General features: G+C 45.9%; 1 protein-coding gene and 1 long non-coding RNA gene across 6 annotated transcripts in view; one reads left to right on the top strand and one right to left on the bottom strand.

Annotated features, from left to right (window-relative positions):
- The window catches only part of SOX1 (SRY-box transcription factor 1), an 88,329-nt gene that overhangs the window by 26,552 nt on the left and 38,800 nt on the right, over positions 1-22,977 (bottom strand). For 3 of the 4 annotated variants that reach the window (XR_011738757.1, XM_071807381.1, XM_065843099.2), the window contains exon 1: positions 6,126-6,392. The exons of the other annotated variant lie outside the window; for it this stretch is intronic. The gene's annotated coding sequence lies outside the window, so the exon portion shown is untranslated. Of the gene's footprint in view, positions 1-6,125; positions 6,393-22,977 lie in introns of those variants that run through there. 4 annotated transcript variants of the gene reach the window in all.
- On the top strand, positions 6,736-15,792 carry LOC139827795 (uncharacterized). 2 transcript variants are annotated; one of them, XR_011738760.1, is made up of 4 exons: positions 6,736-7,483; positions 11,693-11,796; positions 12,384-12,686; positions 14,315-15,792. It is a non-coding gene; the product is annotated as an uncharacterized lncRNA (long non-coding RNA). The 2 variants fall into 2 exon arrangements; XR_011738761.1 differs by having other exon boundaries at positions 6,742-7,483; positions 12,458-12,686.

Here is a 22,977-nt window from a genome sequence, read left to right as displayed (position 1 = left end):
GAATCGGTGCGGGGCAACCTTTTGCAAACCAGTCCCGTGCACCCTGCGAGCAAGCGGACTCCATGGGAACACACGCTCACCCCTGGAAATCGGGGATACAGCCCCCACATTCCTGCCTCTCACATGCAGGGAAACCGCGGCCGAGGCTGACCCTACTCTTCCCTTCCTCGGTGCGAGGGGCAGCCTCTCACCCGCAACCCCCGGGGCCTGTCCTCCTACCGAGCATTCTCTCGGTGCGGGGCTTCCTCCTCCTCCCTCCTGCAAACACCGAGCGCCCCTTCTCTCCCATAAAAGTAGCCAAACAGCCATGAACACTGTCCTTGAGGGTGGATAAAGGCCGACAGGGAGCGGGGGACGAGAAGATGCTGTTGACATTAACTCCTTTGCCCCAGGCGCACCTCGATCCCCGACGGCCAGGGGTAGTATATCGACTGGGGAGGGGAGCTTAAAAGCCAGCTCGGGAAGCAGAGAGGGGCTTTTCTTCTGAGGTAAAGGTAGTACAGATCCCAACTGGTGGAACAGGGAGGAGGTCAAGCACTTTTGCGAGTGCCGGGAGTGCCCTGCGGGGGCTGGATTGGTGGAGGTGGAGAGCTGCGCCCAGAGATAAGAGGTCCTTGGACTTCTACCGAGGAAAGTGGAGTTGCAAACAGCCAGGAGTTTGGTGTGCAGGGAATACGGGAGGCCAGGGGGGTGGGGGTTCATTGGTGAAGACTGCAGGGAGGTAAGAGGAAGCGCGGGGAGGAGATCCTGCACTAGAAGCAGGACCAGGGAGGGTTCAAGGTCCGGCAGCAGTCCTGGCCGCCTCCCGGGCCCACGGAAAGGGCAGGTACTGGCTTGGCCGACTGGCAGACCGGCTGGAGTGACGAGTGCCTCCTCCCGCCACCGCTCTCTACCGCGTTCGCGCAGCGCTGAGGGACGCGTCCCGGCGGACAGCCACTTATCCCGCTACCGCCGCCGCGGCGGGAGGGCGACCCCTCGGGGCGGGGGTGTCCCGTCGCAGTCCCGGCCGGCTCTGTGTCCGCCGTGCCTCCGCTGTGCTCGGCCCCAAAGGCGAGGAGGGGGCGGGGGGCCGAGCCGGGCACCCCGGAGCAGGCGGCGATCGCCGTCTGCTGGCTGCCGTCGTGCCTCCCTCGCCCCGGGGCCGGCGAGCGCCAACCCTCACCGGGGAGATGCCGTGGGGAGATGCTCAGGGGAGATGCTGGTTGATCCCTCTTCAGCCCCGTCCGAAACGCGATGGGGGACGGAGGGGGCGATCGCTTGCATCTCCTCTGGCCCTTTACTGCAAAACACTGTGGTCAGCGCGAAATGCAAAGTGCTCCCGGTGAGTCGTTACCTGGGCCAAAGCGAGCAACCAGGAGGGCAGGAAATGGAGGGAGAGGAAGTCCCTTCCTGCCTCGGGGACTTGACAGCTCGGGAATCACGGTTTTGAACAAGAACTGCCACCCAGCCAGGATGGGATGGAGGAAAAAAGGCATCTGAATAAAGTCCCGCTTTCTTTTCCAGCATTAACAACTCTTCCGGGGGACCCGACAGCCTCAGTCCAAAATCAGATACAGACGCTCTGTGTGTTTTGTTGTCTTTTCCCAGCTTGCTGGGTAAAAGCATTTGGAGAATCTCTGGAGCTTTCGAGTAGGGGCTCACCCTGTGAACGGTACTCACACATATAATTCAAATTTCACAGCTGACCTGCTCTGAAAACCTCAATCAGCTTCTAATTGAAGGGAAAACAAAATATTGCTTCCCTACAGCAGAGCTAACGATTTAATCATTATATCAGACATTATAGCTTTTAATTAGGCTAATGCTGATACTGTATGGAAAGAGATAATTCAACACAGTTCTTGATGAATTCTGTAATTGGGTTAACGGAGGAGCAGTTGGGGGAAGAGACGTCAATATTCAAGCTGCGTATATAGCCACCAGGTTTATGAATGAAAGGGAACGGGGGGGAAAGAAAAAGGGGGAGTGAGTAAAGGGCTAAAATTCCTTGTCCCCTTCGCTCAGGAGACCCGTGCCAACCAACGGGCAGCGTGACAAGGGTAAGGGCTGTCCTGCCGCCGCCTCGGCGCGCCCCGTTCCCGGCCACTGATCCCGAACAGCTCGGTCTGTCGCGACAACAGCACGACACGAAAGGTGGCCCCACTGCGGCTCCCCGGAGCGGTTTGGAGAGTCGGCCCGGCTCCCAGGCCGTTTTCCCTGTATGTTCCCCCATAGCCGACGGGTCGCCCACGGCCGCGCTGGGAACACGCGGGGAAGGGAATGTCCCGGGCCACCGCCGCTGATACCACTCGGCGGGGTGTCCCGGGGCAAAGATGGGACGAGCACAGCGGGGAAACACCGAGGGTTGGGTACGAGGCGGAGCCGAAAGGTTTCTAAAGTCCTAGTGAGAATAGGCAGGTGCCCTCCGCACTCGAGGCCGGCGACGCTGGTGCCGGGGCTCGGCTGTCGGGAGCCACCCGCCCTGCGGGGAGCGGGTGCTGGGGAGAGGGCGCGACACTGAGCACAGATGTGTGCTCGGGAGCAGGCTGCTCTGCACAATATCAAAGCGGCCGGAGGGCATCTGACTACTCCGTGTAGGTACTTCCATTCATTTATTTATTTTGTCAGGTAAAAGGGCGGCTGGAGACATTTTTCTGAAATAATTCTGCATCAGCCCCGTTTCTCCAGTAACGAGAAATTGCCCCTTTCCGAAGAGTTTGTATATCCCAGCCTTTTTGTTTTCGTTCCTTTCTTTCGATTTTTTTTTTTACTGGCTTTGAGAATGGGCTTTATATTTTCGTTGAGCCTAAAAGCAGTAGTATCGATCTCTCGCACGTTTGATCTCTGCTGCAGCCGGCGGGCAACTCAACGCGACAGCGGGTCCGGGCAGGCGAGTGGGCCGGCCGTGTCGGGGTGTCACCTCCCAGCACCGAGGCCCACTCTGCAGGCACGGTGAAGTACACCTCGGTGGGACAGGGGGACACTCAGCCCACACCTAAGAAAATATTTCCTCCCCCACTGCTCACCCTTGCAGGATGTACCGAGTGCCTCCACGCCTTGAAACGGGCCCGATCCTTCCTCCGGTGGCATTTACGGCGTGGGGTCCTAATGCAGTTTTGCCAGAAGTATTTTCTAAAATGTTTGTTTATGCTACTTATTAGGTCGACTTCCAGCACAACATTGTTCTGAAAGAGGAAGATTCTGTATTGTGAACTATCCTTCTCTTATTTTGTCAGTAATTACAGTAAAATTAAACGGGTCATTGATAACATTCCAATGACACAACCCCCTGTAATTAACAGGCTGAATACACCTTTTTACATTACACAAAAGTTGTAATTTCCAAGTCTGTTCAGATTTTAAAAAAATTATTATTACTAAGGCACACACCGAGAATATGCGCTAATCAGAAGGCAAAACATCTCGCGGAAGGTGAGGGTTTGCACTGTGTTACTTTCGAGGATTTTCGTTTTCCATGCAAAGGAATGACCAGAGCTTTTACTTTTTAAAAGACGTGTTTTTCGAGAGTCCCTGTACACATAAATATCTACCCAGCAACTTACATTTTACTATAAGGAAAATATTTTGAAAGTACAGTTTTGTAAAGCTAATCTTCCAATGGAAAAATAAAAAATGCGAAGATACAGTGCTCATCGGACTGGTATGACACGGGAGTTATTACGACGTTAATATTTAAAATTGAGATGCTGAAACGTCAGTCACGAAAAAAAGAACTTCAAGTGCGGTATCCCAATTACAGCAGGGCAATCTGGCTGTTTATGTCTGTGGCGCATCGCATGGGGAGTTAGGTTTTAGAACATAATAAAGGAAATATTTCTGGTTTGCATCCTCGCCAGTTATCCCCAAATTGCGAAGGCATAATTCAGGGCAAGTCAGAATGAATTTGTGCAAAAAATAAACGAGGAAAGAAAGAAATGAAATAATATAGAAGCTTCTTTCTTGCAGGCCATCCTGTTATTGCAAATTAGATTAGCTACACAGGCTTCAATATAAACATGACATGAGGTTCACAGGAGAGCGAAAGTATCATCCACTCCAATCTCTCCTTTCATCGAAACATCCCACACAAATTACATTTTCTCCTTTAATACACTTTTCAATGACATTAAAATATCACTTTGACACGATTTCAAACCTTTCGGTCGCATCCAGTGCTTACTTCAGAAAACAGCAAACAGGGGGAAAACTAGAAACATCTAAATAATGTCAGACCGCTAGTCTGGAAGCTAAAGGTACCCAGAGGACATACACGACCCTCTTGCTCCATCCAGTGCAACACTCTGGCCATGGGAAGGAGGATAATAAACCCTAGTGAGGCGAGGAGAAAAACCCTTCTCACCCTTCCCACTAACTGCAGATGCCGGCGATTTGGCCGGAGCCGAGTCCCAGTGATTATTTGCCTTTCGGAAAAGGGATGATTTTCACAGACCTGTTTCTCACCAGGTCGCTGATTGGTACTTCACATTACGGCTTCCCTGGTAGTCACCGCAAGGCGGGATAATAATACAGCTACTGACACCTCTAGCAAATAAATATTTCAGAGCGCTATCACTGGCAAACCTGAAAAAAAGTGCTGGGGGCCCCGGCTGTTCATAGACTGTCCTGTTTAGGGAATAACAGCACTTGTAACTTTTCTGGGGCTACCTTTTACTTGCACCCCCAGCCCGCCCCGGCGCGCAGCCGGTGCAGGGCGACAGCCCCGACCCCGCCCCGACCCCTCCTCCCCGGGCGGGTGTCTCCCTGCCCCCTCGCCCTCCCACCCACCACAAGAGACCTTTTTCCCGAGGGAAAACTTTTGTCACGGGGGGTTGCGCAGCCGGCAGGCCCAGGGCGGTCAGAGGGTCCCGCAGCCCCTGAAGCCCGCAGCGGCCTCTCTGGCCCTCCGCGGGCCGGGCTCCGGAGCAGCCGGGGCTGAGACGGGGCGCGCCGAGATGTCTGGGCAGATTGACTTGATGGGAACGCAAACAAGAAGCGGTAGTTTGGCATTTTACTCGTCTGCTCGATACTGTATATTTGGGGACAGTTTGCATCCTCCCGCCCCCCCATCCATCCATCTACATACAACCCCTCCTTTAACAAAGAAGCTTTCAAACCGCAACCTTTTATGGCAGCCTGCGGGAATCAATGCGATAAAACGGGTTTTTAATGGGTTAATTGACTGGAGCCGCTATCATGTTTAAACACCTGTTTCTGAAAAGAGATTCAGCCAAAACCCGTCCCCTCCCTGATCAATAGATGCACAGCCTTGCCTGTTGATCGACCCCAAACACTACCGTCAAATAAGAAAGGAAAAATCAATTTCACCTTTTAAGCATCCCGATACTTTATGGCAATAGGGGGAAACTGTACAGCCACCTTGGAGATGGGGAGGGAGGGTAAGACGCCGGGTCGGACCGCTCCAGGTAGCCCTACATGCCAGGAGTTTCTTTTCGCCGGGACTTCACTTCGAGAGGCTGGGCACAGCCTCCACGTCGAAAGGTCCCGGCAACTGTCACCTTCACAAGGAACCGGATTCGGGGATTCCCCGTTCCCGGGAAAGATGGAGCAGTGCTCAGCCCGGCCGCATTAGCAATGCTAAGAGCCCATGTGAATGCTCGCTCCGAGGGGCAGAGATTAAGCAGGCATTAGTTGTAATAGCTGAGGGCTTCTCTGACTATTGATTTCCCTTTTTTGGCAGTATTAACAGCCAAGCCCGTCGGTCAGTCACAGCGAAGCTGATTCTTTGCCCAAAACACCTTTCACCAAATGGCACCCACGCAACGACATGTTAATTTTTGAACGTGTAACCGGAGCGAGCGCTGAGAGCTCGGGAGGCAGCGCCGGTCACCGCGACCCCGGCCCCCTCCCCGCCTCAGCCCGCCCGCAGCCCCCGGCCCCGGCCATCGCTTCCCTCCGCCGCCTGAAAACCCAGTGCGGCATCTTCCCCGGAAAGGCGGAGGAGGGCAGCCCAAAACACAGTCGTGTGTCCCCCCCGCAATCCGTGTCACAGCCGATAACCCAGTGATTGCAAACGGCTCTTCCCTCCTCGCAGCAAAAGTAACTCGGAAGCCCTCCCCTCGCCGGCTTCCCCTCCTCCCTTCCCAAGACAGGGTGAAGACCCCCTCAAAAGTTAGAGGCACACTTACAGTTGCTCTTCCAGCTCCAGCCTCCTCCCAACATAACAGCTCAAGGGGCAGCCTTATTATTATTATTATATTTTTTGTGTTGTTTTCTTTTTTTTTTTTTTTTCCCTCTCCTCTAGCCTAACTCACACCTTCCTCCGACCGTGCCCGGGAAGGCGCAGGGCAGCGCGACCCGGCCGAGGGCGGCGGGGCCAGCGAGCACTCCTCCTCGCCCCAGCCGCAGCTCCCAGGCGGCTGTGCCCGAGCCACGAGTGCCCGGCGACACACGCACACTCACCATTCGCGCTCTCTCCCTCTCTCTCCCTCTCTCTCTCTCTCTCTCTCTTCCCCCCCCTCACATACACACACGCACACACACACACACACACCCTGCACGGGAGAGAGGCAGAGAGAGAGAGAAGAAAATGAAATTTATTATTGATAGAAAAGACTCTAAAGACAATTTCAAGTTATTGTTTCGCTCTGGAGAGAAAAGAAAAAAAAAAGGAAAAAAAAAAAGAGGAGAGGGGCTTTTCTCCCCACCCCAACATAATGAAACGCCTTTTGTGTGGCACCGAACAATACCAAACAAGTATTCTAATAAATAGCCACTTTTTTGTTCCGTCGCGGCAGTGAATAGAATTGAGCAGTTGGTTTGAGAGCAGCTGGAGCGCCGCGCCGAGCGGGGAGGTGGAGCCCGGAGCCTTCCTCCTCTTTTTCTTCCCCTTTCCCTCTCTCACACGCACTTTCTCCTCTAACCTTGCCTTTCTCCCTCCCCGTTCCTGCTGGGCCACTCTCCCATTGCCCGTTTCTCCGGGGGAGATGCCTCCGGGAAGGGAAGAGTGTGTGTCCCCTCCCCAACGAGTGCTGATCCCCGCACCTGTGCGGGGCAGTGATCACCGCGGGGCTTCCCCCACCTCCGCCGCGTCCACCCCGGCCGCCCTGGGACCCCGCTGCATTGCCCCCCGCCGTTCCCTGCCGCTCCCCGGCAGCTCGGGACCGCGGAGCCTCCGAGCCCGGCCAGACTCTCCTTTGTTGACAATAAACTTGGATTTCCCAGGGAGGCTCAGACCCCCCCCTCCTTCGCCCTCTCACTCCCCGCTCTTTCCCTGCCTCCCATCGCTTTACCCGGGATGAAGCCGGGCTTTATCAGCCTCCCTCTTCGCCTGGGATCGCTGCGGAGGGTCCGCACCTTCTCCGCCCTGTGCCACTCACTGCGATAACCTCCCCTTTCCTAGACAGATCCGCTAGTTTTCTTCCTGCATTTCCCCCCTCCCCTTAATACTCTTTTCCAGTCCCTTTCTATCAACATGACAACTGTTCTAGGAAAGACAGTCGATAGAGGTTATTAAAATGGACACAAATCAGCTAAAGATTTCCAGGTAAAGCTGAAAGTAGACCGTTTTCTGTTCCGCTCTGGCTGTGTGAGGGTGTGTGCCTGTCTGTGTGTGCCGGGAGGAGGGAGGTGTGCGGCAAGGAGGGAGGAGGGGGACAGGAGGAGATGTTGTTGCCCGCTGCCGGGGTCGGCGGGAGCGGCCAGGCGGGTCGGGGCTGCCTTTTACCCTGCGGGGAGACCAGCTGCACTGGGGCCAGAGCATTTGGAACGAACACTGGGGACAGTCGCCTTTCTGTCGCCGGAGTGCCTTCTTCTTTTATTGGGGGGTGGACCTAGACCTCGTTCAAAAAATAAATTAATAAGTACTCCCCCCTCCTCCCCTCACCTCCGATTCTCTTGACAACTAGAGCCCTGCTTGTCTTGCAAAGGCTGCAGAAAGAACCCGAGGTTTAAATAAACCCCAGCAATTGCTGCAAAGACTTCTTAGCATGCAGAAGTTAACCTTGCCAGCTATTTTGCGTTGCTCAGTCGCATACAATCATTAGACATCTTAAATAAAAAGCTGTTGGCTTTTAAGCTTGAACCATCGTTGCCGTTTACAGACTCGTATTCGCGCTTGGAGGGGGAACAGGGCAACGGACAGGGGGGTATTAACGACCTGAATTAAACGTTCCATCCGCATCAGTGGGGCTAGAAATGGGATCGACCTCGGCCAAGGCTCAGCGCTCGCCCTCCCTCAGCGCCGTCCCTTGTACGTCCTTCCAGAGCTGCCCTGGGCTGGCGAATATCTAGAGGGACCCCCGGAGGTGGGGGTAGGAAGGGGCACCCCCACAGGGGAGCAAGGATGCCCTCGGTGTCCTTTTCCCGGAGTCCCTCCGTTTCCCTGGGGGGGTCTCTGCGCTGTGCCCGGCTGCACTTCTCTGCCCGCGCGGAAACATTTTAGCTCCCTCCCCCCCTTTCTTTTTTTCCCTCCCCTCTCTTTTAAGTGGATTTTTGCTCTCACTTCAATAACACGCCGGCTCTAATTAGCTGCAATATTAAGAAACGCTGCTAAATGACAGTTTTATCGGGTTTGTGCAGATAGGAGGAACGCGGGGACCCAGCGAAATACCCATCCAATGCGTTCGGCTCTGGATCCCTGCCAGCAACCACCACTCGCTCTTTTTATATGGAAAAATGGCAACATTTTGGAAAGCAGCTTTAAAACTTTGACTTATATTTTACATGCTAAATAACGGGGAGAATGGCGACAGCGTTACAGAAAGCTTCAAACCCTGCAAATATTTGAATGGGGCTTTTTTGTAAAGTAGAGCAGCTGTCAGTCAGCTGGCTTTGACAGCCTGCCACAATTTTGTCATTTAATAGTGGGTGTTAGGCTAAGTGCAAAACACTCTGGCAAACAGATGTCAAACCTACATCTCATATAAATGGGGGTTGTAAAATTGAATTTTAACCCACATATAGGGTTTTAAAACGCGGTGCCAGTGTGTAAACTGTGTACAAAATAGAGATACTGACAATCTCCCGTGTGGGCTTGTTTTTTAAAGTAGGCTTATTTAGAAATCTAACCTCCAAATTATGCTAAATCTTCCTACATTTCAAACAGCAGAATATGAGAACAGTGCTTGGGAAAGTCGAAATTAAGGACAAATACGATGGCTCAATGAAACGGGTTGATTGCCGTATATACTGAAAAAACGGGGCTCTTCATTTCCTCAGCTCGCTGTCGCTCTTCCAAATCTGAAGTGCTGGAAGGAAGGAAGGGCGGAAGGAAAGCAGGAAGAAGAGGAAGAAGGAAGGCAAAAAGGGCTTGTCAGGGTTCAGATTTGCAGCGGTGGTTTCCTACAGCGGAGCCGAGGGGTTTGATTTAGGAAAAGGTGGAGGGGGAAAGAAAGCCCACAAACGCAGTGAGCAGGCAGTTGCACAATCAGAGCCTCCGGAGGGTGAGGGAAGGACCGTGCAAGAAGGTGGCCAGACCTGCTGCAAAGGATGGCAGGCACCAGCCTAGGACCCGGCAAAAGAGATTAGGAACGCTAGCAGGGAAAAATATTAGTCACGGTTAATTTATTCTGAAGTTACTAATCTGAAATAAGAGCTGCTTTTCTTTTCGAACTAACATTTCCAAAAGACGTCTCTTCACCGAGATGTGATTTGCCTCTGCGCTTCGAGGGACCCCCCTGACAAATTTCCTTTGAACATTTAAAAAAGTAATAAATATTTATACTAAAAATTGTTCGTTGCCTCAGCTGGCTAGAACGAAGCAAGAAGAGAAAAGATGATAATTCATCGCACGAATGATATTAGATGGATGATATCAAATTCCCTAGAATAAGTCGGCACCCACATTGTCGTTTTGGAAGCTAAACGTGTAGCTTCCAAAACAGATCGACACGAGGGGATTAAATGAAACATTTAATTGAAAATATTTTTTCGTATTAATAATTAACTATAGTTTAAGCACACGCTCAGCTGATTTCCTTGTCGAGTACTCAGCCGCAATACTTGCACGGTCCTAGCTCATGTTAAATGAGTAGAGGAATGCACACGGAATGATTATTGATCATATGCCTTTACTGCTGTCTGCTATCTTGAAGTCCCATTTGATCTGAACTCTCCCTCCCGCCACCCCCCAAATCTCTGCTGTTTGATTACAGCGTTTTCCTCCTTGCAGGTTTTTGTTTGTTGTTTTGCAGGGGCTTTCAACCCTTCCGTATGCAGAACGACACAGAATGCCTGGGACGCTAGCTCACCCTGCCTCAGGTGTTCAGAAAACACGGGGGAGCCGGGAATGCCTCACCCCTCTCTCGCCGGGCGCGGCTGGGAGGTTCCCTCCGCTCCGCGGGCGGGGGGCGGTGGGCAGCACCCACGGGCTCCAGGAGAAGGGCTCGGAGCCGCCCCCAGCCCTCGCCAGGAGTTTTGGGTCAGCACAGCAGACACGCTGCTTTCGGGACAGACCTAAAAGTTGCTGCTTCTTATTGATCAGAAACCCCAGTTTTTGGTGGTTTTTTTTTTTTTAAAAGAAAAAAGTAAAAAAAAAAAAAAAAAAGCCCAGCGGTGCCGACAGTGCTCCAGACTGAGGTTACTGTGGACTCTTTGGGTCACAAGCACCAGCCCCGAGGTAAACTTTTTTCCATGCCTTGACAACGTCACCTACAGCCAAGCATCGGGTAAAAATCGTCGAAGAATAAATCAGGTTTTATTCTGGAACAACTGGCTCCGAGTTGTTGTCAGTCAATTGTAGCTGCAACGTTGGTGTGCAGCAGGTTGTTAAAATACACAGGCTGGTTCTGCAGCCGGTGCCTGGCTCTGGAGATGAGCCGGGGACAGTCTTTATTCAAAAACCTAACGGAGAAAACTGCCTGTAGCTGTTATCCAGCCCATTTGCCTGCAAAGAAACGCCATGGTAAAACCGCGACCCTTATTTCCAGACAAGAAACTGATCAACAAATCTGGGAAAAATATTTATTGATAGCCTTGATAGATAGTAAAAACCCCTCCTTTTGCCACCTAAAAATGGACATTGTGTTACCTCTAATGAGACTGCCTTCTTTACCAGTATACTTGTATTTTACTGCTTTCCAATGCAGAAACAGCTGTGCCTTTTTCAGCATGCTGCCACGAAACAGTTCTGAACCTCAGAAGTGAAATATAATTGATATAGATAAACAGTTTATCTCCAATATAGCAGTTTATTAAGTCTTGAAATTAGGTCTAGTGACAACCTGACTATCCTAAAATTGGTCTGAAATAGAGATCTGCACCCTCTCTAGTTGCAGTGTCGTCAGAAATGCAGGCATTCAACTTGTATTTATTCCCATACTTCAAATGTTAACATTAGTATGTTTTCAGGGTGAAAATGTTACAGCACAAATCCGGAAGTCAGCTGGAAAATTACTGTAAAATAACATGGGAAATGGAAATAAAGATGACTACAATTTGACTGTTGGATAGGATAACATGGGACTTGTGCTGTAGATAAGAAACATAAAGATCACTAAAATTGTGTCTTCCGTGGGCTTGGTTCCTGTGACTGCAGTGAAGTTATACCTGATCTATGTTGGAAGGAAATCAGAGGGAAGCTATAAGGTCTGTAACATGAAGACTGCAAGCTATAAAAATCAACAGGTGAAATCTAATTGCACTGCTGCACAGAATTCGGTATTTACACTCTTTGTGCTGATTCTCTGGTTTCGTTTTAGAGCACCAGACAATAATTGTTGGGTGTTTTTTTTTTTTTAATTTTTCTTCTTTTCAGGTTTTAGATCTGCCTCCCCCTTGAATAATGTCTGACGTTTGAACCATTCAAGTGCAGAACATGCATTCCAAGACCAAGGTGCAAATCAGTTCTTCAAATGGCTTGTGAGTAGAAAGTATGGGATGCAACATGATCCAGTCGTTGGAGGAAATCATTAAACTTGAAAGTAATGTTGTAAAATGGAGCATGGCTTAGCATCAGGTCTTGTGGTTTATCAGAGAGACTGAGGAAAACTAACAGTTCTCATTGATGAATGAAGCATTTAGATGCTCAGTCATCACTGTCCTGAGCCCACTAGAACATGTTATAGCTTTAAAAAGTCAAGTTTCTTTCTGGGCATCCAAGCATGTGTTCCAAAAGGTCTAACTTTTGCTGCTCATATTTTATATACATTTTACACTATATATTTGTATATCCTGGGGGAGGTGATAACACATTGTCCATTTGATGCCCTAGCTATAAATGCAAATAGAGGGTATATATTTTGTTCTGTTAGGTCTATATATGTTCCAGTGCAGGAGAAGACCATATTGAGGCATATCTTGCTGAGACAGTGACTGCTATGAAACTATTGGAGCCTTTCAGCTCCTCTTCCAGTGAAGATGATTCACTTTTGCTGGGCTTCTCCATTGTATTACCAGGACTGCTTTTGATTGATCCAGTGGGTTAAATTGCTTTTCTGTTCCATTAGGTCCAGCTGTGCTGTTGATTTGTTGCCCCAAGCTTCACCCAAGTGTCCTGATGTTCTGATTGTCCCCACCACAGAAATCCTGGGCTTTTGATTGGGACGGATGTCTTGTACCCTTTGTGAGAAAACCTGGAGGAAAGACAGAGGATGGTTTGCTCCAGAGCCCTCTCCTTATAGGCAATATGGACATGAAACAATTTATCTGGGAGCCGCGGACTCATTCCCTGCTGCAGACCACAAAAGCAGTTCACGCCATGCAATCAACTGAATGCTGACCAAGGTTAAGAAACAGCCTAAGATCCTTGGGTAAGTCCTTTAGACTTCAATATTTGTAGGGATCCAGGATGTTTACACATAGAATTCTCACTGAAATGAACAGAAGCTCTGCAGCTAAATCCTGGATTGAAGTTTCCTTGAGTTGAAGATTTGAGATAACTGATTTAATCTCCCCAAGCCTCCACTGAACCGTGGATACACTGGCTACCATAATACACAGGAACATCACAGAGTAATTATGACCATAAACTTGCTGATACATTGGAAGAGATATAAAAAGGTAACAAATGTGTTAAGGATTATTACTCTTTACCACCGTGACACTCACTGGGATGAGAGAGCAGGAAATAATGTTCAGAATATCTGAGGAATGTTGCCTTGTTTGAAATTATCTCTGCTACTAATGTGATGACTGTCTAGTGGAGTTGTGGATGCTGGGAATTCACATACTGATTTTATAGAGAGATAAAAGAGTGGAGTTTATATGGAATAAACCCCTTTTGAATAAAACAATCTGCATAAATGCTTTAAGAAAGCCTATAATTATGATAAAAATGTTGCTCAGAGTTAAAATTATGAAGCAATCAAAATTTATAAACAGTCTCTCATCGACTTTTAATCATACTTTCTCATATACAAACTGTAGAAAACATATAGTAGCAATATATAACAATACACATTTTATTTTCAGTAATTTAGGGTCCCATCCCATGCTCTTCAATCAGACAAAGCTCAGCTTGTCAAGCTCTGCAGGATTACTCTCAAATGTCAAAAAACATATAAAGGCCACACTTGGCTGATGCTTTATCCTGCTAGCAGCTGAACACCTCTGGAGAGGTTCTGTGCTCTGTCTGGACTAGATCCAAAGCTTTCTGTGCTCCTGTTCCCACAAAGAGTCTCTGGATCATGGCCTCTGCTCCCACTGCCTCCTCTGGAGATGCTCACGGAGTGTAACAAAGGAACTGACCCACACCTACCCTGAAATTCCCTTGTAGACATTGCTCTTCATTTGTGATTCATTGAGGAGAACACTTAAACTATATGCATCATGTAGGACTTGGATGGCAAGAGATATTCAAAGGAAGGAATATTTGTAATGGGAACCTTAGCAATTTGAATGGTAACCTACCACGTCTATAAGCTCCATTGTTTCCTTCAAGCTGAACTAGCTGAACACATTCAGGATACATCCTGATAGCAACCTGCCTCTTTCAGCAAGTAGTAAAATTCACTGGTATTGTTATTCCATGAAAAATGTTATCGCAGATAGGGCCAATTAATTAAATGTTTGCTTTTTTTTTTTTTTTTTTAAATGCAGTATTACTAGATTATTTTCTGAAACCGAGTAGCATGCAGAGTTTTCCACCTGAATTCCTTATGAAAATGAGATTTTCTATTGAATTGACTGGCACAGCACTTACTGGTAGGCTAACTGTTTGACTCTCCTTAATTATCAGAGTAAACAGCCTTTTTCTGCTAAAACACTGATTCAGATGCTGCTTTCAGTTAGACATATTAATAAGGAATAACTGCACTGAGTTTCACACAGTTTACATCTTTTTAATGGAGTGTAAAATAACGTCCATAAACACAGTCTTTCAATGCTCTCAAGAGGAGAGACTCTTGCATGACTTCCTATTGATTCCAACTCTCTCCAGGTCCTTGGAGCTCACTCACCTTTCCCTGACCAAAAGCCCAAACCAAAAGTCCTCAAGATGGTTGCTGCAAGGAGGAGGACTGGAGAAGGCTCTGTCTACAGCCCGTGGAGCAGACTCTAGGAGATGCTCATCCTTTTAGTTTGTGGAACAATACATGGACTTTGTGGGTCTTTCAAGGATATAGCGCTGTATTTTATGTCAATTCTGCATGCTGGAAGGGGAAACATGTTTTGGGCTTGAGATACTGGCAGCATTTGGCTGTCAAGTAATGGTATTCCTGGATGTGCTCGTCATGCTCCTCCCCATGGCCAAACCCTAGCATGGTGGGACTTCCCTTTTCAGCCAAAAACAATCAAACAAACAAACCAACTTCATGATCTGGGACTTCGTGATTTTGTGAGAGGCAGATTTTACTTTCTTCTTTTTATAGCTCAGTTTTCTGAGTCTTTGGTCTTTTATGGGTGTGCCTACAGAGGGATGGCTACAAGTTATTTTCTGTGATGAATATGACACTCCATTTAAAGGACTTATTTGCTATGAAATCTCTATATTTAAGTCTCTAATCACTGAATATAAATGCAAAGCCTCATTTCGTATCAATATGTTGGCCTAAAAATGTGGTTCTGTTTCTCACAACAGCTGAGATAGACTGTCATGAGTGCTCTGTGTAGGATGAAGGATAAAAATACTACAACAATACCTAAACAAACCTAAAGCACAAAACCAAACATTCTGTATACTTAGATTGAAATTATATTGAAAACCGGGAGCACGAACTACCAAGCTAGGCTTCTTTCTGTTTTCCAAACTGCAACATTTGTTTAAAAAAAAAATCTAAAGCATAATTGCAAATTAAAATTTCCTTCCCATTCTTACATTGACATTTGTGTTTTTCTCTTAACATCTCCCACATGTTAATGCAGCAGCTTCCTAGCCCTCTTGTTATATATCACATTCAATGTAACAGTTTAGCAAATTCTCCAATTGTGTTGGTGTTCGCTTTCACAGACATGGAGAGCAATTTGATGTGTCCTTTTAATGAGTCATTTTCATGCAAGGAGGAAAACAGTGGTTGGGGAAGTTATTAAAGCTTTCTGCTCATTGATTTTAAGACTCTCTACTGAATCTATGTTGCTTAAAACCCAGCTTGTTTTGTTAGAAGGGTTATTCAAACCATCTTTTCTTCTAAATCCTAAGTTTGAAGAACTCCAGCTTCCTTTTACTCTTGCAGGGGCTGCAAATTTGTCACTGAACTGACTCTGCCACAGAGCTCTGCAGTGAAATCCAAGATTTCTTTTAAAAAGTTTTAATACGTGGGTTGCTAATGATAACTGTCCAAATGTTAAGAGGATGCCAACCCATCTAGAAATAGTAGGGCAGATATTTATACAAGTCTAGCAGCAGCAGGAGTTCTCTTCTTTTGTAGCAGGCATTGACTCTAAACTATAATGGTGACAATAAATATATATATTTTTTAAGATGTGCTCCTGTTGATCATTTTAGCAATGGGTCTAATGAATATATGAACCTACTTATCTTGGTTGAATGCTGAGCTGGACACAGGGTAGTAAGCCTGAGAGAAAACTAATTGTGATGGACAGTTTCTTCAGAGGAACAAGGAACTCAGGACCCAACAAAATAGCTGTGAGAAGAGTATATCTGCCAGATCTCCTACACCAGCCACTGTAGTCACTCCAGTAGTCACCAAAACCCTATCTACGGTCACATGTGGTTTAGCACTAAGATTCTTTTGGGGTTTCACTTATCTGACCAGGTTCCAAGAGATGGCATATATTGAGATTTCAAGCAGTAATAAAGTGGTGCCCGACCTTTTGGCCACAATGGGCCACATCAGCTGTATCATGCTGTTGGACACAGGTGTGCTTTCCTAGCCCATTCCTCTGGAAGGGCAGCCCAGATATGGCCTATGGCTCCATGATGGAGGTAGACTGAGGTACACACCATCTCATCCCATCCCGTCCCATCCCATCCCATCCCATCCCATCCCATCCCATCCCATCCCATCCCATCCCATCCCATCCCATCCCATCGTTCAGCTTTCCATCAGATACACTGGTGAAGAGCTGTGGCACATGTGTCAGTGGGTTTCCTGATCTAAACCATCTAAATTCATGGCTGTTGGGTGTGCTGCTGAGCGGCTGCACACTGGAAGGGATATAATCACACTCATCCAAGGTGGTGGGAGAACATTCAACAAAAAAACACGAGGAAAGGTGGGCCCCATACCATGTTGCAGGTATGCATAGCACACACATTCTCACATCCACACAGCATTTGGCAGGGGGTGTGTGCAGGGGGTGTGTGCAAGGGATGCACTTTTGGTCACGTTGTTGGGACAGGGGATTGTGCTGGGGACCTTGGGAAAAAAGGTCACTGGACACAAAATGCCAGAAAAATTAATCCAGTCTACAGCTCCCTCCCTGGGGCAAGCTGGGGAGTGGGTCACAGGGAAGAAGCTAGAGCAGGGGCGTCAAACTCATTTTCACCGGGAGACACATCAGCCTTGCGGTTGCCTTCAAAGGGCCCAATGTAATTTTAGGACTGTGTAAATGTAACTACTTCTACATGTATACAGTCCTAAAATTACATTGGGCCCTTTGAAGGCAACCGCGAGGCTAATGTGGCCCCTGGTGAAAAAGAATTTGACACCCCTGGGCTAGAGGTGTGAATGAATGTTTTTTCTGGACTTAATCTTGCCTGCTGGACACATGCTAAGCACATTGGTACCACTCGTTCCTATAACTCAGTCTTGCAAAAGCAAATCTTGTTGCAGTAAGGGTCTGTTGGAAAGCAGAACCTATAGAATGTGATGTGAGTCGATTTAAAAGCAAAAATGTAGCTCAAATACATATATTTTTTTAAATTAAAGAAGAGTTTTCTAAAAGCACTGATAGCCCATAATTTAGTGGAAATGTAAGTGAAATTGGTAGCTGAAGCTACTGGTGGACACATTTTATAGACTGCAGGCCTAAGAATATTTTTAACAAAATACATAAATAAAATTAGAATTACTTATTAAACATCCAAATTCAATTAAAAAGTTTTAAGTTTCTTTTTGGGCAAAATTACATTGGGCAAAAACACATTATCTGTATATTACAATGACACAGGCCACTATGAAATCTTAAGAAGTCTTACCACATAGTGACACCACTGCAGTACATGCTGAACTAGCTAAAATAGGCATGAATTGACTAAACAAACTAATTTGATATTGGCTGTTATCCACATTTTAATTAGCAAGAGCAGACGGCTCTGGTGTAATCCTATTTAATGTCTGTGCTTGATACCTCCCGAATAGCTCAGCGACTAAGTTCATTGCTTGGTGTGGCTAAATGCATTAGCTGAAAGAACATCACTAGCATGGAGATTCACTTTCTGACACAGATGTAATGAAAGTGCATGGCGTTCTGCTGCTTTAACAGAGGAAAAGCTCTATTAACTTACAGCCTGTTGGTTGCACAGATGCCCCAAGGTATTTTGTGTAAATGCATCTTGATGTCTCGTGAGTTTTCCCTCCCCAGCAGAGTTTCATTGTAACAGAGATCACAGCGCTCCTGTTAGAAAATCACCGCTCTCCACAACACCCAGCCTAATCATGCCATTGATCACACTAAATCAGAGATTCGGGAATTCTCCAAAGGGCTGTTTGTGGCTAAGCCTTTCAGTGCAGTGGGCTGTGTTGGCTGGGTGTCTCTCAGAGGTGGATTTAGGAGAAGGGAAGGGAGGGCAGATGCTGCTCCTGCATCCTGCCTATCCATAGTGACAAGTCCCCAGGTACCACAGGGCTGTGGTACCTTCCCCTGCTCCCTGTCACCGGTGTTGCAGTTCACCACAAAGCAACCAGCTCTCGAGTTCTATTAATTACAGTGGCTAATGAGCCCCTCACATACCTGCATGCAACATGAAAAACACAAATTAAACTCTCATCACTTAAGACTTGAGAGTCATAAGCAGTGAGAGTTCTACCCTGCACAGAACCTTTTTTTCTCTGTACAAGCTACAGAGTCGGCATCTCACTCCTGCTTCCTTATTTGAATCTTTATGTTTGAACAGTATTTTGTCCTGTGTCCAAGTAAAAGGGCAGTGCCTTAAGTGTGCTTTACTACATTAGGATACATATTTTAAGATGTTTAACTGTTTCTTCATATGAGAAAAGCAATTTGCCGGTTGCACAGCAGGGACATGAGCATAATTGTCAGTGAACTTCTGTACATATACTTGGACAAATAAAAATGTACATAAACATAACTTTTAAATGTTTTGAAATGTAGAAATGAACTTGTGGCCAGGAAGGCCAATGGCATCCTTGGGTGTATTACATGGGGGGTGGTCAGTAGATCGAGAGAGGTCCTCCTTCCCCTCTACTCCGCCCTGGTGAGACCCCATCTGGAATATTGTGTCCAGTTCTGGGCTCCTCAGTTTAAGAAGGACAGGGAACTGCTGGAGAGGGTCCAGCGTAGGGCAACAAAGATGATTAAGGGAGTGGAGCATCTCCCTTATGAAGAAAGGCTGAGGGAGCTGGGGCTCTTTAGTTTGGAGAAGAGGAGACTGAGGGGTGACCTTATTAATGTTTATAAATATATAAAGGGTGAGTGCCACGAGGATGGAGCCAGGCTCTTCTCAGTGCCAAACAATGATAGGACAAGGAGTAATGGGATCAAGCTGGAACACAAGAGGTTCCACTTAAATTTGAGAAAGAACTTCCTCTCAGTGAGGGTAACAGAGCACTGGAACAGGCTGCCCAGGGAGGTTGTGGAGTCTCCTTCCCTGGAGACATTCAAAGCCCGCCTGGACACATTCCTGTGTGACCTCACCTAGGCGTTCCTGCTCTGGCAGGGGGATTGGACTAGATGATCTTTTGAGGTCCCTTCCAATCCCAAACATACTGTGTGATACTGTGAAAAAAATTCTAAAGTGATTACACAAGATTTTAAGAATGTTACTATTTCAGCTCCGTTGCTCTCTCTAAGAAAACTCAAACCCCACAAAAACCTAATTATGCTATATTTAATCTCTCCTGGGATATATTTTATTACAAAAGTCTAGAACACCTATTGTGTAGCTTTCTGCACATTTTAATAATATCTTTTTAAAGGAAGGATACATATTTCTGTTCATTGCAGCATTTTATTGGATGACAGAATGTATGGATTTCAGTGAGATGTGTACATATGTTTTTAAAAGAAAATGGCTGTGCATAGCTGGTGGTAAGTTCATCTGGTGGCAGAGAGAAATATAATTTGAACCAGACAAATGTTTGGGGACAGAAGCTGAGATAGACATCAGAAAAAAAATCTCCCAAATTCTAAAGTGAATTTTATGGTCCTGATTTGTAAGTATTTTCTTCTGCAGAGCTCCTGTTGGATGCAAAAAAGAGTTCAATGGGAGAAAACAACTGTATGAGAGGATGATGTGGAGTATATTAGATTACACCTAGAATTAAGTTAATGTTCCCTTGAGGTGGACCTTGAGAAGATGGTGAAAACCAGTACTAGAGATAGTAGTAACAAATTCATAAAGACTCCCTTTACTCCATCTATGTCCAGCAAATACCAGAAAAAAATACAAATGCATGCAAGGATATTAGATTTATTATGGGGATTACTGTGCTTGTTAATGATTTTCATTGTATTTATTTAGAATAAAGACACTCAAATAAATGATAAGGCTCTTTTCATTGTACTTCTCTGAAGTCCCTGTGATAACAAAAAGTTTGTAACTCCTTAGAGCAGCCAGAAGTGGCCAATACAGGATGCTTAATATCCAGTACCAGAGAAAAGAGTTATTCAAAATATGGCCATTCTTACCCTCCATCTGTACTTCCATCTCTCTCCACTCCCAAAGACAGATTATGTGTTAGGTTCTGCATCTCTTAGTGAAACCAAGTGTTTCCTACAGGCATGGCTGTATGTAGAGAATCTTTAGAAACTCAGAGTCCCTCACACTGAATGCCTTAACTGAAAAGTTATGAGAATCAATGGCACATCTTAGAGAACACAGAAAACAAAAACATAGTCCAAGTAATGAATGGAATAACTTTAATTGTGTTTCATTTGGGTGTATAGACTCAGTAAATCTCACTTATACGAATGTGTTTTAAAGTTAATTATCTACTACAATTTCCATCTAAATATATGAAAGAGACGTTTTTCTCATTCTTAGTCTTCTGTGAAGTCATTCGAGCGTCCGAATGATTGAGCTCTGGCATAAAACTGTTGACATTAAAATAAGGTGTAATAAAGAGAACAGTGTAATTGCTAGGAGGTCAATGAAGAGAAAAGGAAGCAGCTGGGCTTAATTTAACAGTAGCACTGCAAGTGATGCTGTGAAGTGAAACAGCTGTCAAAGAATGGCCATTTGGATGACCCACATTGAAGAAAGTCAAATAAGACATACCATTTTCTTATTTTCAGATAATCAGGATCGAGCTGCAGATGATACTGTGATTGAAATATATACAGACAAACTGAGTGGGATGCACCTTGCCAAAAGTCTGTGTTCTCAAAGTCTGTATCTGAGCTGGTGATCTGAACCCTCTGTAAAGTCAGTGGAAAGCAAGGGAGTTTTTTCAAGGGCATGACTGATTTCTTCCTGAAGTACATGTCTAAAATCTAGGTCTCTAGAACCACACTTGTTTAGTTTTGTTTTCCACTGGATATGAACGTAACCTGGAGTTAACAAGCTCAGATGTGGACATCTACAATTAGATGAAAGAAATCCCCCCAGAGGAGTCTCTGATGCTGGAAAGCCAGAAGCAATGCAGCAATGTAGGTGGAACAAGGAAAGACCAGGGAGTAGCAGCCTTCAACATCTGCCAGCTGTTGCCACACCAAGCTGTTAGCAGGGAACTTAAAGAGTGTCCAGCGACACTACATAAACTCAGCAATTGTGCCAGCCCTCAGTTTTAAAGGATATAGGTAGGGTATATACTGGGGTCCCAAAGTTAGAAAGAGGACTCTTGTTTCATGATCTGCATCTTTCTCCTACTCATTTTGCTCTTGTCAAGGCTATTAAAGGATAATTAATTTTCCCACGTTTACATTAAAATTAATTCATCGAACAGCTGAATATTTCTCCAAATTGAGTGCAAAATCTCTTCCCATTGTGGACAAGGCTTACAAAGTATTTGGAACAAGCAAGGGATGTCTTGAGTCAGGCGGGAAATGATAGTCACGTTTAGGTAGGGTTGGTAATTCTGTCTCATAAATGCAATTAAAAATCAGTTTTGTCCCCCTTCCCCCCCAATTCTGCCCCCCCCCCATATGCTTTTAATTCAGTTATCAATTGTGATTATAAACAAAACCTATCAACTCTGTGTATGCTGGAGTAATATTCAGTTTCTAGGGCTAAAGTCAAGCTCTTCCAATGGCTAATGCTAAAACTTCAGCCACACTGCTAGAATACACTTTTCCTGCAGCACTTAGATATTAAATTTTCAACTGAAAATTGCTTAAATTCCCTTGTCCTTTTTAAACTGCAGCAGTGCTTGCTGCTGCTACTGATGTACTACATAACTCTTTGTAAGACTTCTTCCGTCGCTTGACTCCACTGTGACAAGAAACAGAAATCAAAGCTCCAAGTACAATATTAACCAAATATTTTTCCACTGTGATTTTCAGCTATTTGGACATTTGGAACATTCATGTTTTGCTTTCTCTATTCAATTCTGGGCATCAGCCTGTTCTCCTAAGCTACAGACATCAGCAAACAGGTAGTTGAAAGTGCAAGTGTTCAGATATATATTAATGTATTTATTCTGTGATCATAAATTTGAAAAGGTTTTTTTGCAAGTACAATATAGAAGGTTAGGCCTCTCTTCAGTTGAACATCATATCTCATCCTCCTCCCTTCAGTACCTCTTTCTTTTCTACACACTTCTCACTAATGTAAATCTCTAATGCTCTGTAATGGCATACCAATTACAGAAAGCATCCCATCAAACCACCAGCATTCATGAGACTTTGATCTCCAGCATGCAGCAAAACCCAGCTCTTACCTTTTTTCTATCAATTTATTCTCCAGAGCTATCTTGGGGCATTAATACTTTTTATTTTTTATTTCTTCTAAGAAAACAAATGCTTGTAAATTTCAGACTTTTGTATGCTGACAGTCATGTCAGTTTATAGACATAAAGTTCCCACTTCGTTTCTTCTCCTTAAGTGCATGAAGTAGATTTGGTTTTGGACTATGTCTCATTTGTATTATGGTACCTTAACTATAGGTAATGGTAGAAGATATCTAGGAGACTTGGAAAGCTTGAAGCCCAGCTCTTGAACCATTTTTCATCTAGCTCATTTATTGTCTAACTCGATTTGTTTCCTTTATCATACACTAATGCTGTTGCATAACCTAATGCTACAGAATGGTTACAATATTACTGCAAATTTAAGAAGAATGGGAAAGTACTGAGCTCTTGATATGAGCATTGAAAAATTTCTAAACAAGTCTAAGAAATTTGAACTGATTAGACACACTGTTTGGGCCAAAGAAGCAGTAAAAAAGTATTCTGTGTAAAAATAACTGGTTTGTATCTCTTCTTGACATGTCAATCTATTGAATCTTCACACTCTTGGCATTTATTCCCATACGGTCTAGCAGCTTTGACTTTGTAAAAAGTCCCTGAAAGGTCAACAAGGGTG

Source organism: Patagioenas fasciata, chromosome 1 (genome assembly GCF_037038585.1).
Source record: "Patagioenas fasciata isolate bPatFas1 chromosome 1, bPatFas1.hap1, whole genome shotgun sequence".
NCBI classification, from domain to species: domain Eukaryota; kingdom Metazoa; phylum Chordata; class Aves; order Columbiformes; family Columbidae; genus Patagioenas; species Patagioenas fasciata.
This window is presented reverse-complemented; position numbering and strand designations above follow the sequence as displayed.